General features: G+C 42.1%; 1 protein-coding gene and 1 long non-coding RNA gene across 2 annotated transcripts in view; one reads left to right on the forward strand and one right to left on the reverse strand.

Annotated features, from left to right (window-relative positions):
* Positions 1 to 14,940, forward strand: part of LOC114484679 (uncharacterized) — a 45,971-nt gene extending 31,031 nt beyond the window's left edge. The window contains exons 4-6 of the long non-coding RNA XR_003677847.1: positions 10,708 to 10,738; positions 13,132 to 13,289; positions 14,692 to 14,940. This is a non-coding gene — a long non-coding RNA (uncharacterized lncRNA). The remainder of the gene's footprint in view (positions 1 to 10,707; positions 10,739 to 13,131; positions 13,290 to 14,691) is intronic.
* ENOX2 (ecto-NOX disulfide-thiol exchanger 2) overlaps positions 1 to 16,828 on the reverse strand; it is a 374,580-nt gene that overhangs the window by 166,602 nt on the left and 191,150 nt on the right. The gene's annotated exons all lie outside the window — the stretch shown is intronic.

The raw sequence follows: 16,828 nt of genomic DNA on the forward strand, positions 1-16,828 counted from the left end.
CAGACCTACTAGAGAATGGACTTGAGGATATGGGGAGGGGGAAGGGTAAGCTGGGACAAAGTGAGAGAGTGGCATGGACATATATACACTACCAAACGTAAAATAGCTAGCTAGTGGGAAGCAGCCTCATAGCACAGGGAGATCAGCTCGGTGCTTTGTGACCACCTAGAGGGGTGGGATAGGGAGGGTGGCAGGTAGGGAGATACAAGAGGGAAGAGATAATGGGAACATATGTATAAGTATAAATGATTCACTTTGTTATAAAGCAGAAACTAACACACCATTGTAAAGCAATTATACTCCAATAAAGATGTTAAAAAAAATCTACATACAATAAATGCTGGAGAGGGTGTGGAGAAAAGGGAACCCTTGTGCACTGTTGGTGGGAATGTAAATTGATACAGCCACTATGGAGAACAGTATGGAGCTTCCTCAAAAATCTAAAAATAGAACTACCATACAACCCCAGCCTTCCCTCTACTGGGCATATACCCTGAGAAAACTATAACTCAAAAAGAGTCATGTACCACAATGTTCATTGCAGCTGTATTGACAATAGCCAGGATATGGAAGCAATCTAAGTGTCCATCGACAGATGAATGGATAAAGAAGTTGTGGCACATATATACAATGGAATATTACTCAGCCCTAAAAAGAAACGAAACTGAGTTATTTGTAATGAGGTGGGTGGACCTAGAGACTGCTCTACAGAGTGAAGTAAGTCAGAAAGAGGAAAACAAATACCATATGCTAACACATATATATGGAATCTAAAAAAGAAAGGTTCTGAAGAACCTAGGGGCAGGATAGGAATAAAGACGAAGACGTAGAGAATGGACTTGACGACTTGGGGAGGGGGGGAGGGTAAGCTGGGACGAAGTGAGAGGGTGACATGGACATATATACACTACCAAATGTAAAACAGATAGCTAGTGGGAAGCAGCCGCATAGCACTGGGAGATCAGCTCGGTGCTTTGTGTCCACCTAGAGCGGTAGGATAGGGAGGGTGGGAGGGAGATGCAAGAGGGAGGAGATATGGGGATGTATGTATATGTATAGGTGATTCACTTTGTTATAGAGCAGGAGCTAACACACCATTGTAAAGCGATTATACTCCAATAAAGATGTTTAAAAACAAAAGAAAACAAAACAGAAAAAAACATTACTATTGCAGCTCTTACTACATTATATTTTTATCACCTTTTTCTGTGGTTGTCTCTCCTCCTAGACTTTGCAGTCTCTTACTCCTCCTTGTTATTCCTAGTGCGTAGAAACTGTGTCTGACATAGAGAAGATGTTCAGCAAACAATTTTAAACCAATTAATAAGGAAATTTATGAGTATATATAAGGGAGTCTTGCACAGACATTGTTCTTCCCAGAAGCAGATGCCAAGCTATTTAGAATGGGATACTATTCTGTTGTTGTATTAAGATAAAATATATTTTAGTGCGTTTCTTATGAATATTTTAAACGGAGAGAGAGAGACAGAAGAAGATAACATGGTGATAATTTGGGGTATTATAATCTGAACATGCTAACATAAGAGAATCACGATTACGGAAATACTAACTTTAAGAAAGATAAGTCTGGAGATGGGGAGATAATTTTCTTCACAGAAAAATTCTTTATAGGTAAGAAGGAAATGACTGGAATTACTTTGAGAATGTAAGGTTATTAAATTTAGTAAAATAAATGTGCATGTAGCCTCTATATTTGTTAGCACCTTGAGGGCAGGGGATATAAACCTCATTTACTTTTGTGTATTCTACAGTGACTAGCTCAAAGTATGTGCCAATAAGTTGGCTTTTAAATAAGTGAACTCTGTAAGAACTCAGTAATTGTACAAAGTGGGGCTTACCTGCAATGCCTATTTCATAGACCTATAGCTATTTAAAAATTCTTGGCATTGTGTGGTCCTGAACCGTGGATTTAGCTCTCTAGTCATTTCTGCAGAAGGAAAATAGTGGTTCAAACCTGGGTGAGACATCAGAACTCTGGAACGTACTAGGACTTAGATAAATGGTGAATGATAGTACTAATGATAGTAATTATAACAAGACTAATAATAGTTAACACTTCTTTAATTCTTATTATGTGCCAGGCATTCTCCTAGACACTTTATGTACATTAATTAAAAACTCATAACCCTGTGAAGTAGGACCTTTCATTACCCTCATTTTACTGATGAGGTAGCAGGAACAGAGAGGTTAAGCAACCTGTCCATGGTCATACATTAGCTTACAGTGGAGCTGGGATTCAAACCCAGGCAGTCTGGCTCCACAGTTCATTCTCTTAACCACTATCCTAAAGAAAACTAAAGGAGTCAGAAGGTTATAGAATATTTGAGCTGGGAGGGCTATAGAGCTCATCATTACAGATGGGTGCTCGCCATGTCCTGTATTGCAGTGGTTCTTAATGGGGGCTGAGTTTACCTTCCCTCCCAGGGACATTGGGCAATATTTGAAAACACCTTTGGTTGTCACAACTGGGAGTGGGGAGGTGCTACTGACATCTGGTGGATAGAGTTCAGGGACACTGCTAAACACCCTACAATGTACAGGACAGACCCCCACCCCCAAACAATTATCTGACCCCCAATGCCAATAGTGCCAAGTTTAAGAAACCCAGCTCTATTGTAGCAATTTTCATATGTTCTTACTGGAGGGTGCCTCATACTCCTGGTTTCTTTATACTTCCTTCCTGTCCACCACATGTGCAGCCAATCCCAACTTCTGCAGCTTATGCCCTACACCCTTACGGCCACTGTGCTAAGACTAATCTGATCACACCCCTCCCATCCTCAACCAGGAATCTATTAACATTTTTAGCAAGGTTAATTTTATGCTTCACGCCAAAGAAATTATCCTTATGGTGAGGAATCCAGGTGCTGTGGAAGGCTGATGGGGTACTGTTTTGAGAGTGGTCCTGGAAATAGCACTAGGAATACCATGACAAAGGAAAAGAGAGAAGTGTAGAAGATGTTTGTGTGGAACACAGAAGAAAACCCCATCTCCAGCATATCACACAGGAACTTGCATACAGTAGACATACAAGAAGTATATGTTGTGGAAGATTATGGCACAAGGCCAGGATGGGGTGTCCTAGAACTCAGTAACATTGTATTTTCTGTTCTCTGGCTAAGGGAAAGGAAACAGCAGGATAACTCATGTTTTGGGTCTATGTTAAGCCTAGGGCTCAAGGGTTTATCTCCTGTTTGGTATTTATTGCTCAGGAAGTAATATCGTACGTTGTAGGTGTTATTTTGAATCCCTCTTCATTTTCTTTGAGAATTAACAATCTATCATTGCTTGTGAGCAAGGCACTGAAGCCCTGGGCACCTCTCTCTTTGATCACAGACATCACCAGCAGTGACGCCACGGCTTGCATCACGGCTATGCAGGGTGAGAGAATTGACGGGGGCTTTAAGACAAGGCTCCCAGGAGGCTTGAGAGAGATGACGCTATCAGGCAAGCGAGGGCGAATCAAAGAGCCACTCAAGGGGATCAGGATGCCATAATATATTCTTCCTTGGGGAGGTGGAGGGAAGGAGAGGGTAAAGAAAAAATAAAAGGGAAAGGGAAAGGTTTTTATGCTAGCCCATATAGTAGGTAATTATTCTCACATGAGCTGTGAGTGTGGTGGGGTTGGGGGTGGGGAAGAGTAGCTTGATCCTCAAGGTATGCAGATGAGACCCTCAGGTTAGAGGGTGCTTTCACAAACTAACCCTCATGCTGGAAGACCCACTGTTCTAGTCTATAAGCTAAGGGGTCTTGGAGAGAGCCACCTCCATATTGGAGCAGTTATAAGAATGTTCAAGGTTTTAAACTAGGTGTATAAGAAGCCAGGGCACCAAGCCAGCCCTCCAGATGGCAGTTGCAGTGGGGGTGTAGTGAGGAAGAAGAAGGCCAAAAGTTTTGGCATACACCTCTTCAAGGAACTCACAGCATATACCCTACATTTATGAAGGGAACAGGGTATAGTGGGAGGAGTACAGACCTTGGGGCCAGACAGATCTCAAATCAAGTCTTGGCTCCATTATTTACAAGCTGTGTGATTTTAGGCAAATTTTGAACTCTTTAGCACATTTATTCACCTGCAGTTAGAGATAATGATACCTATCTTTCATGTACTAAGCTAATGATAATAATGTTGATCCCTAATATTGATTAAATGCTTATTATGTGTCAAACACTGTTTCAAGGCTTTATATTATTATTTAATCTAATCCACATAACACCATGAGATAGGTAAGATTTATCATTAGACCCAATTTACAGATAAAGAAAACGGAACACAAAGAAGTTAGGAAGTTGCCCAGGGTCACAGGTGGAGTTGATGCTGGAGGTGAAATTCAGATTCAGGCAGTATGGCTCCAGAGCCCACACTTTTAGCCACTGAGCTATATCCTGTCACTACAGTATAAAGAACGCAGAACCTGAGACACAGAGCATGTACTCAGTCATGATTTAACCCCACTTCTTTTATCTTTCCCTTCCTTTTTTTTCTGTTTAAGAAAGAAACCATTCAGCTGCCATGTGAGGGTCTCTCCTCCCACTTCCTTAAGCTGGAGCCAGGGGCCTCCTTTGTTATTTCAGGATGGGCTGGCACAAGTGAGTTGAGGAACCTCAGAGATAGTGCTTGTCACTTCAAGGTTATTAGCTGAATGTGAGCCAGGACAATAGGTTGAAGTCAGATGTAGGGGTCCTGGAAAACCAGCAGGCTCCACCATGGGAACCTTGGAGAGCTTCCTCAGTCAGTAAGAGCAGTGGCTAGCTGTACTAGAGAGGCTCTCTTGGGCTTTTCCACACTAAGGTCCATAATTTCTCACTCCTGGTTTCTTGGGCTTCTGAGATACCAGTGAACTCATATTACTCAGGTCTAGGGTGAATGGTTGACTGTGGCCATTAGTCTTAGTCTTTAGGATTGCATCATCACATTCATTCCATATTTCCTTACCTAACATTTAGATAAAGAACACCAGGGATTTCCCTGGTGGTTCAGGGGGTAAGACTCCATGCTCCCAATGCAGGGGGCCCAGGTTCGATCCCTGGTCGGGGAACTAGATCCTGCATGCATGCCGCAACTGAGAAGTCCACATACCACAACTGAGAAGTCCACATGCTGCAACTAGGAAGCCTGTGTGCTCCAACTAAGAAGCCCGCATGCCACAACTAAGAGTCTGCATGCCACAACTAAGATGCCCGCATGCTGCAACTAAGAGTCCGCATGCCGCAACTAAGAAGCCCACATTCCGCAACGAAGAAGTCCGCATGCCGCAACTAAGAAACCTGCATGCCGCAACTAAGAAGCCTGTGTGCCGCAACTAAGAAGGCTGTGTGCCACAACTAAGAAGCCCACGTGCTGCAACTAAGAAACCTGCATGCCGCAACTAAGAGTCCACATGCCTCAACTAAAGATCCCGCATGCCGCAATGAAGATCCTGTGTGCTGCAACTAAGACCCAGTGCAGCCAAAATAAAGAAATAAAGTAATTAATTAATATTTTTTAAAAGCACCAAAAGAATAATTGGGCCACAAAAAATACTACCATATATCAGCTACATATAGCTACATCTCCACTAATTGCCTGTTAAGCCTCACATTTCTTTTCCTGGTTTTGAAACAGACACATTAATATTACTGTCAGGTCCCAAATATTGTAGGTACTGGTTTTCAACTATAAATCTTAATATTTAACAAATCAACTAATTGCATTTCAGGTACTGAGCATGCTCTTTAGGTTAATGGCATGGTCGGTGGTGGAGGGGGGAATGGAGAAAGAACAAATTAGAAGCATAAACTCTGAAAGTTCCCAAAGCTCTGTGGTCAATGCTTTTCTGAGGTAAGTTGCATAAGAGGTGATTTGGCAACCCTGCTGCTATGCTGTTGAACTCTGGCAAGATTTCTCAGAGGAACAAAAAATAAACAGCCCTGGGGTTAATCTACAAGCCGTTTTGCTTTAGCCCTTGTTGCTGAAAATCTTTCCAACATGTTTCAGTCCACTTCCCTGCCATAGGAGACAGAGTACAACAAAGATAAATATAGCATGGGCTAGATCTGGAACAAGGAGGGCTGAGTTTGAACTCTGGCTCCACTATTTACTCGCAGTGCAGCAATCACTTACACCCGTGTTTGTCCAAGTGCATTCCAACCATGTGCATCAGAATCACCTGCAGCACTTGCTAAATAGCCAAGTTCCAGGGTGCCTGGCTGAGGTTTTCATCTGGGTGGCGCTGGGGAATCTGCCTGTTGAACAAGCACCCTAGATAACTCTTATGCCCACTACAAATTTGGGAAACACAGAGTTTGTTTTTTCTCATCTATAAATAAGAATGGTACCACCCCTTTCCCAGGGTTGTGGTAAAAACACCACAGGTGGTCAATATGTGCTAGGCGTACCTGAATCTTTGAGTGAGGTTATGGCAGGGCTTCAGGATACATTCTGAATATTAATTTAACAAACATGTTAAATCCACGCAGTGTTCGATGGTACCAAGGTGAAAAATTCATGTTTCCCTGCCCTTTGAAGGGTTCATAGACGAATAGGAGAGACAAACGCAAAAACAAAATTATTGTTTGATAATGGCTAAACAGATATGAAGAAAGGGGAGGTAGCCACTTTGCTAGGATGAGAGGTGGTGGTGGAGGAGGGAGGGGAGCATAGAGGAAGTGATGTTAAGCTGGAGAAGGTTATTTTAAAGTGAGTTTTGAAATATAAGTCAATTATGGTACTGTGGATATCTTAAAAGTGTAGGAGATAAGGTTGTATTTGTGCTAAGTCTAAAACCTAGAATAGAAATTGTTCTTCTTTGGGGGGATGGGTGTGAGTGGGGAATATTTTCCGTATCAGTTTACGTATTATTCCTCGCTCCTAAAAGTAAAATGTTAAAAAACTGGAGTCATTTTGTGTTCTCCAGTTCGTTGGACTCTGAGAGGATGGGTATTAGCCTATGTTGTTGGCTTGCTCTGCAAGTCACTGGCTGCAAGGCCATGGTCTAAGTTGGGGGCGCAGGACACTGGCCATGACCACTATAAACAAGTCAAGTGTTAAATCCTACTGATAATGGGAACTTTGGCTTGAGAACTAGCTGCCTCAGCAGAGTCATCCTCAAATACTAAGGGCAATGCTATATATACACATACAGCCGCAGGAGGCAGTGACTAATGGCTCTGCTTTGGGCCAGCAGCCCTGGCCCCTTTCTAGCTTCCTCACCTCTACAGGCAGCCTAACTTGAATTTTCAAACTCCACCTCAATTTGACAAATAATCAGAAAACAATAGACTCTACTATACAGAACTTCACACCGTCCCCACTACCGTTCATGTTTCAAAATGATTGAGGTTTTCTTGAAAACTGCAACACACTTCCAACAACCCCCATCATGCCTTTGGCCAGACTAAGAATAACACACTCTCAACCCTTAATGCTGTGTGACCTTGAATGAAGAAAAAATGGGGTTGTAACAGTAGTTAGGATCATGCTCTTTGGATTAGATCCAAGTTCTAATCTTGGCCCGCAACTTATTATCTGTGTGATGCTAAGAAAGTGACTTAATGTCTCTGTTCTTCATTTTCCACGTCTGAAAAATGAGGATAATGACAAGTACCTGTCTCATTGGGTTGTGGTAAGGATTAAAGGAGAAAATATGTGAAAAAAAAAAGACCCACTGCAATGCCTAGCTTAATAAGTAGAACACTAGTAATTATTATTAATATATTAACCATAGTGGGCATTACCTCTGATACCTTATGGAAAACAGTGGCCATCGTGGGTGAGGAGAGAGGGTAGTGTTATGATTACTTCAGGTGAAAAGGGCAGGAAAGTATCAGTATAGGAACCAGCCGTTAATAACAGTGGGGAATACATTTAAACAAAAAAGAATAAGATGGCTTCTCTTTAACCAATTCTTTACCAAGAGCACTGCTAGAAAGAACAGCAGGACTAATTTATATGCCTCTCATCTGATCGATGCATTTTCTAAAAGTGGTACTGGTAAGAAAATCCTCAAAAGATTTTCTGGTGTTACCCTCCTCCCCCACTGTATATACATACCACAAACCCATCAGACCTGCTGCCAAAACCCACTTGCTTTCTTCTCCAAAAGCATGGATGGCATTGCATCCAGGCTCTCTTTTGTGATCACCCCATCTGTGGTGAAGGAAAACCAGAATAACTTAGTATTACGTCTCGATTATCCATGACCAGGGTGGGAGGCAATGTGGTAGGCAGGAGAGAAGAGGTTGTTCTTCATGGCAAGCTTTCCAGTAAGACAAAGGGAGGTTAGAAAGGGAGGTCATGGCTGTGACCTCTGTGACAGCTGAGCAGGGGACACCCACTGTATGTGTCAGCCTACCCCAGGAATAATCCATATGCAAGTGATGTGGTCAACAGTTTGTGATTCTGGAACGGTATTAACAATAGTGCCTTTCCTGGAATCTATCTTGTATATGATGTATTCTTCCCCATTTAATTCAATAGTTCTCCTGAATACTTTAATACAGCAATAGTAGTCCGAATAGCAAACACATGTGAGTTATTGACTTTCTTTCCTTTTATCCATTTCTGCTGTAACTTAAATTTTCTTCCTGAGTGAATCTCTAGGCCACTAGTGACATCACCTTTAATCCATTTGTGTTTCTTTTTTTTTTAATTGGCATTAACATGGAGGAGACATAAGAGGTTAAAAAATAAAAGACGTCTACATTGGTGATGATCTCCAGAGCAAACCTTACAGGGATTGGTAGAGCAAATTTGATTTGAAAATGATTACAAAGGGTGAATTCCCTGTAAATAATGAATTGGAAACAAAATCAGGCTGAGAGTATTTGCTTATCCACTTATTTCCACATGGAAGAAAAGCCATAATTCCTGTCAGCCCGTGCTTACAGCATGCCCAGACTGGCCAGAGAGAAACCAACCAGTGATGAAAATAAATACACAAGCCCACTTGTTGACAGCATTCTCTGTCAGGTCCAACACCAAGGAAAGCCTAAAGATAATATGTCTTTGGGTAACAACCCATAAATCCACAGTTACTGTTCAAGCACGTAACTTCAAATTCCCAAATGACCATGCCACTGTTCTTTCCTCTTCCAGAAGCTAGATGTTCACTGTCAAAAAGGAGGGGATGAGAAGGGAGGGGCAAGGCAGCTGAAATGCTCAACGACCCTAGCAAAATTCTGGGAAAGCATGCCCTCCTCGCAAATCACAACTTCTTGAGAAGCTAACTGGTATGTCGCTGGAAGACACTGTCAGAGCAAGCTGGCTAAGGATTTTATCAAAGTGCACCTAGCTTTCAAGAGCAGCGTTCCTTAAAAGCGTAAAGTTGATTTCTGTATATCAAATCCTATTTTTCCACTGACTCACACTTTCTTCTATTTTTAAAAAATTAAATATTGAGTAGGTACAAAGAGGAATGTATAAGAGACAAGTGTGAAGTATAAAAAACTATGGTGCAGTGAAAATTGTATATCTGACATGCAGTTGAAGAAAAAGAATATAACTATTACCTTAAAGGCCACCGTGTGCCCCTCCCGTAATTCCTTCCATCTCCCCTCGGAGATAACCACCATTCTGAATTTTGTGTTAATTATTCCTTGCTTATCTTTATAGTAGTGCTATGTATAATGACTCTGTCTCTTCAGAAATGTTTTATCTGAATTTCGGAAGGATTCTTCAGTTGCCAGGAGCTTTAATTTGTGGTGTTCTCCTTCATATTCCCCTCTCCCTGGCTTCCCCCGCCCACCTCCATCTTGCCCAGTAGTTGGCAATCTATGAACAAACATGAGTGTCAAAGGTATCATTTAGTAGGGAACCCATACGGAAAGTCAGTAATTCTTTTGTAACAAGGCTACTTTCCTTTTGTTTTTCAAGCGAATCCCTGCATGGGTCTTAATTTGTTTACCCAGAGATCTGGGGACATGGCGGTGGCAGTGGGCTAGCGAGCAGGGTGACAGGGCTGTGTGTACTGCCTAGCAGGGGTACCTCAGGGTTTTGGAGTCAGAAGGCTATGTCATTTGCCAGCTATGTGACTTTGGGCAAGTCACTTAATGTTTCTGAGCCTTGGTTCCCTCATCGCAAAAACACAGACAGCAATAATACTGATCTTACAGGGTTGGTGAGATGGTTAAACAAGAGATATTTATTGTAAAAGTATTTTGAAAGGTATAGGATGCTCCACAAATGTTAGCTGTTAATGTTGCTGTGGCTCTGCTGCTGTTGTTGATGCTATGAGATCAGTGCTGTTAAAGTCAAGGGAAAGGACTAGATGGTTATGAATTTCTAAAGTCTGGAGCGAATCCACAGATTTATCCTTGCCAGCTGTCTGGCAAAGCTGGCACAACACAAAATTAAACTTTCTTTTCCAACTCTGTATTACTGGTCTATGTGGAAACTTTCCACCTTTGAACATCTTCCTCAAATCCCACTGAACCTGCCCAATCTGCATGTGTGAGAGTTGTGTTTGCTCTGGCCTACGTCAGTGCTGAAGCCTCGGGCAGAAAGTAGTCACACATTGCAGGCATCTAACATTTTCTCTTCCTGGTTATTTCTCCTAGGACGGTGCAAGCTGGTGACTCAGCCATGTGTACAAGATGTGCTCATCACCTGATCAGTTTGCGCCTGAGGAGCCTTCTGAAGGCCCTGACTTTTGCCTGTGTGATATTAACATAACCATTTGCATGTCATTTCCATTTTGTTTTTAAAAGGGTCTCTCCTTGAAGATCTACAAGAATGAGAGTAAGCAGTGGAAAGCCACGTTTCCATTCTACAAACGACATAATCAAATCTGTAAATGGGCAAAAACACACACGAGACGCTCCATAAAACTGTTGGCAATTATTTCAGTGAACAGACGCAAGTTGTGCACAATTCCCCACAGCTGCCGCAGGTGTTGAAGGAAGAGATTCAAACAACAGAGGGGAAATATCGATCATCTTTTTGAATATGGTGCTAGGCTACCTGCTTGGGTGCCCAGGAGGGGGTGAGGGAGGAAGAGTGCTGGTAATATTCCCACACATGTTTCCCAGCCTTGAGGCTGGACAGCCACATACCCATCTGCTGCTACGGGAAAAAAAAAAAAAAAAAAAAGAAGACAGGGCTTAAACGCATGGGACAGGCTGTTTGACCTCTGAGGTTGCAAGGCTCTTGGCCTCCGCCTAACAGCTGACGCCTGGAATAAGCAGGCCAGCCCCTCATGGCCTCTGCAGGGGCTAGCCTGAGGGCTCCAGCTGAGGGGTGGCTGCAGCTATGGCAACAAATGCCCAGGAATGAGTTAACACCAGCCAAAGGGGTTAATGGGAGAGGCAAGGGCTTTTATACAAATGTGTTGGGGAAAGAAATGTGATACAGCGGGAATGAGGCCCATTAATAAAGCTAAGTGATAAAATCCACCACGGTTCTTAAATTGGACTTGCCTACTTAAACTGCTTTTCCAAATCAGTCTCCTGTATTCTAGCTGTTCATTGAGACCCTAAGCTTATTTAAAGAATAAAAACAATACTATAATATGCAGTGTAAAAGGAGAAAATAGGATAGGCAAACAAAGGAAGAAAGAAAAACAAGAAATGTGTACAACTATGTTCTGAATATGTTCAAACAGCTTGTTATTACTAACAATCACCACCTGACAATAAATTACCCCCCTACATGTGGATTACAAGCTGCATTATTATGATGCATTAGAATCAATCTGAGTACTAACGATAATGGGTGGTTGGGTGGCTAAACATGGCCCCCAATTACTGCTGAGTGCCCTCTCTTTCTGTGGCTACAAAACAACTGCCATCAATATTCTCTCATAGAGAATGTTTTCTTATCAGCATTATGTCCTCAAAACATCCCTGGAAGGCAGGTCGATATTGATGGGCTTTTTTGAAGAAAACAGGGAGGCATGGAGAGGTTAAGTGAAAATTAGCAGACGCAGTACGACCATCCTACAACAGAATTTGGGTTAGAAAGAGAGCCAAGGTACAGAGGCAAAGGGCTTTGGGCTGCTCCTTTGGTGATAGCAGCGCCTACTGAATGCAGTAGATCAGAGTTTTCAGCCACTCTCTCAGCTACAGTGAGAAGCGTAGATTCCTTAAGCCACTACAATTGGAATATCTGATTGTAGCTCAAAGCACAGAACCACAGAGCACAGTTTTACCTCTGGCAGAGTACAATACAACCTCAGAGTAAAATTTCATTTCCGAGAAGAAAAAAAGAGTACACTGGAATCCAGAAACAGTATAGTCCATTTGAATAGTATTTCCTAGTTTCATGAATGAACAAACGGTACTCATTGAGCCCCTATTATGTTTTTGTTAGACTGAGAGGGACACGAGAGAAACAAAAGACAGTTACTTCCCTCAGAGAATTTATAATCTACTGGGGGATAGAGGTTGGCAAATTCACACACAAAATGAAGACCAAACAAGACTCCATAGGAGGCCTGAGTATAAAGGGACTATCCTGTTTGTCCTACTGGTTAGAGGAAAAGAGTGAGAAAATCTTAAAGGTGGGATGTTGGTAAGTTCCTCCATGAAAGATACCAGGAGAACTTAACCTGACAAGTATATTAGACATTTCCATCAGCAGTGAATGCACTCACAAAAGGGGTACACAAGGGAGGTGAACAGGAGAGAGCATGAGGTACATGAGAAGGACAGATGAGGTTATAGGGAACCAGGACAGAAGTGTCTGCCATTATTTGAATATGATCATGTCATTTTGGAACCAAACTCCACTGATGATAGGGCCTGCTTCCCTGGAGACAGCACTTCTTAGGCAAGCACATCTGGTTGGCTTGTCCCTATATATAGCTAAGAGCTACAGGGCAGGTAAATCAAGAGGGAGTGCTCTAGTGAGCACATGGAAGGCAGACAGTCTGTTCTGGGCTGAAGAGAGGCCCACATGTTTTAGCTATTAGACATAAAAACTGGCCAAGCTGTCATTGTTTCAGAAATTAAGGTGTTTGACTTATGTGCCTGTCCAGATGGAATGTTAGCCCCCTCACAGGGTATCTGCAAGGAGGGATTGAATTTTCCTGAAAAAAACCATTTTGGATCTGTTTTAGTGACTTAGCTGGTGTTCAGTATTCCAGATGATGCCTTCCTGAGTCACTTCACTTTCTGCTTTCCTCTGCTCCACAGCCTCAGGCTATACATCTCACCTGGCCTTGTCTTGCAAACACAACTGGCTACAGGACGCTTGGGCAGAGGATGAGGATTACTCAGAAAAAGAAAAAAAAAACCCAACCACTGAACACACACGTCCTGCACACAGTGGGTCAGCAGTAGGACTGTCACAGGTGAAAGCTGAACGTTGTAAGGAACAAAAGGCTACAGAGCTTCCCTAGATCTACTTGTAAATTTCTCATTGAGAAGAATTAAATTCAGAATTGCAATCTGACTATATCTCCCTCTATTCTCTGGAATAGAAAATTGACTATTGCTGTCTCTTCTAAGGAAATTTGAAAGAGACCACAATTATGCCCAAAGGAACTGTCACGATATAAGAAGTTTGTGACCCCAGCCCCTACAGCCTCATGGTATTGTAGCTCTGACAATAGCCTGGATGTGACCTGATAGCCTCAGATACCATCTTTGGATTTTTCCAGGAATATAAATGGCAAGTTATTATTACATGAATGTTACTTGTAGAACTTGAACTGATGAGTATATTAGACACATACGTCAGGAGTGCATGAACTCACAACAGGTTGGCCAAGAGAGGTGAGCTGGAAATAGAGAACCCGTGGTAAATTAGGAAGACAGATGAAGGTTAAAGGGAACCAGGATAGAGGTATCTGCCATTATCTGAATACAATTATGTCTTTTTTTGAGTCAAACTCCACTGATAGGTCCTGCTTCCCTAGGGGCAGCACTTCTCAGGCAAGCAAATTTAGAAGTCATTTGGGAAGAAATATTCCTTTCCTCTGACATGAGCAGCTAGGTGGAAAAGATGAGCAGACATTTGCTTTGGGAGCAAGAGGGGCTGAGCTTTAATGCCTATCATCTCCTGCAGATGATGATGATGATGTATTGTATATATACATAAAATCACTGCAGCTGCTTGCTTTTTCCAGGGGGTCAAAGTACACAGTCTTTATCTCCAAATGTCTGGCTTTCAATCTGACTATATCTTGAAATCTGTTTTGAATACAGCTCAGGCAGGAAGGTTTTGGTCAAGCATGCAGTGACTAACCTTCAAGCACAACAGAACACCAGGAGAGCAGCCTGACCTTTGCAGTAAAATTAATTTGATGCTTACAGTCTAACCTAGAGTCCATAGCCTTTATTCATATGACAGAGTCACAAGACAATTTAGCAGGGATTATTAAAGTCCACTTAAGCTCATCAGAGGGGAGAATTGAGGTTGATGCATTTCAGGATACCAGTGAATTGGCCAAAACATGTGGGAAAGGAAAGGAATATAGACTTCTAGGAATAAAGTAAAAGAGGCTACACTTAGTGTACAGTAGGTACTCAGTGAGACTTGATTCAGTGAATGAGGCAAGAGTAAGACAAATGTGATGTCTGACACCTAGGGAGCCCCTTCCCTACCACCCACTGATGCAACTTCAATCCCTATGAACTTCTCACATGGGGAAGCCATTTGGCAAGTGTCAGAGACCCCAGCATGAGGCTGGAAGGTGAGTGGGTTAATGATGGTACGAGACATATCAGCCTGCATTCCCCTTCCCATTCCAGCTGGTGGTAGGAAGTCTGGAGCAGAAGATTGCTAACCAGGAATGAAGAAAGCCAAATGGATACCAACAAATTAAGAAGGATGCATCCTCTCCGAGATGGCTAAGAGAACCTCACACAGGAGAATTCAACTGGGTTTCCAGAAAGTCTCTGCGACAGTAGTACCAACTCCAGCGTTACCTAGGAGGAATAAGTGTTCCAGTCACTGCACTTTAAACAAGTGTGTTATACACAAAGGCCTGACTGTTTGCAGTGGGAAATCCTCGTTGGTTTTATTTAGGCAATATAATAATGTAACTTTCTGAATCTGATGCTTTTTATTTGAACATTCATTACAATGATTCATCTCTGCTCTTCTTTCTTTACCAATGATATTTGCATTTTATTAGCAAATACACTTTCATAGAGGATGACAAGGGAATCAAAATTATCCAATTTGTTTCCATCACAGGAGCAGAAGGAATCCTTCAATGGTCTGTTTTGCATCTTTGTACTGATTTCAATACGCTTTTCTTTGGTAATCAGGGTTTGTAGCATTAAATATTACTCATCATTGTAGCGTCAGTACTAATTTACTATCACAGAGATAGTCTGGTTTTGTCTAAGTGAACCCCCTCTTATGTTTTCTCATACGAACTGAACATTTTCCAGTCTGGGGGTCCCCTTGTACAACAGAAAAGTATGCTGACATTGTATTCAATACGTATCTAAGAGATACTTAGCGCTAGTATGATTCTCTAAATGGCCATCAGTATTTTACCTTGCATGAATAATTAACTGGTAACCTGCGATATTTCCTCTGCTGGGTTGTAAGAACTTTGAGGGTAGGGATGGTACCTTATATACTGTTAACCATGCTCTGGGATATGGCATAGTGAATGAACAAACAGCTGAGTTTGATCTCCTTCAATTTGCTGACAGCACTGTAATACCTGACACTAATTGTGGCTCACACTATTTACTGGTTATTTTTTTCAAGTAAAAATGCTTTCCCCAAATTTTATACAAATTTTCCCCAAGTTAATCTTGCTAATATTTTCCCTATTAATTTCTTCTTTCACTAACTGAAGTTAGCCTGCGTAAGAGCAGAACAGAAACTCTACTAGGGGTTCTCTGGTTAGCTGGTTGGTTCTGTCTACAGAAATGATCTGAAGTCATGGGAATAAGATCAGGGGAACTAGGAATGATATTCAAAATATTCAAACACCAGTATGGCATGAGCAACCAAACAGAACCTGACCACTGGAGTAGGGCCCAGGAAATCCCCTTGTTGTGCCAGAGGTCAATCCATTATTGCTAGACTGTGGGAAGTCTGGAGGATAACAGGAGGATCAGGATGGCCTGGGTGACAGGCAGTCACTTAGGGGGGATCTGGACAGTGATTATTTATTGGCAGGAATGGCTGGTTATCACTTATGGGGCACCTGGCAGTACCTATTTACCAACTGGAAGAGAAGTTTTCCAATATTTTAAAACTGGTATGACCATCCAGTGCACATTGGCTGAATATCAGCCTGGAGGTTGTGGACCTATCTTCACCTGGGCATGCAGCATAATAAGCAGATAATCCTACCCACAGCTGCAGTCTCCTTAAGTAATCTCTCTTAATGTTCAAGAAAACCATTGTGATCAAAGTTATTACTTATATTAAACCCCAAAGCAAAAAAACCCTTTTCAACAGAAATATTAATCTATCTCCTCTTACTCTGTTTTCCCAGGGGATGATCTTCTAATCACTTTTAATCTGTTAAACATGCTCTTTTTTCCTGTAAAGAGATTTTTTAAAATGCCTCTCAGTGATGTTTTGAGCCTAAAAAGAAAAAAATCCCAACATGTATAGTTTTTCCAATCCATGCAATGGAAGGTGAGTCAGGTAGGGGTAGCTGGGAAGCAGAGACATATAGTGGGAGACTGGGTAGCTGTGCTTGCTGTCTCCTGCTTGAGTAGAGAAAGCAAAATTTTTCTTAAAAAATGGCAGAGGCTGGACAACAGGGAGTTCTTTGTTCAAACCATTAGAAGCAATGGAAATAAAAGTGCCATGTTTTTGTGCCCTTTAAAATCCTTTGTTATGGGGGCTTCCCTGGTGGCGCAGTGGTTGCGCGTCCGCCTGCCGATGCAGGGGAACCGGGTTCGCGCCCCG

This window comes from Physeter macrocephalus, chromosome 21 (assembly GCF_002837175.3).
Source record: "Physeter macrocephalus isolate SW-GA chromosome 21, ASM283717v5, whole genome shotgun sequence".
In the NCBI taxonomy this organism is placed as follows: Eukaryota; Metazoa; Chordata; class Mammalia; order Artiodactyla; family Physeteridae; genus Physeter; species Physeter macrocephalus.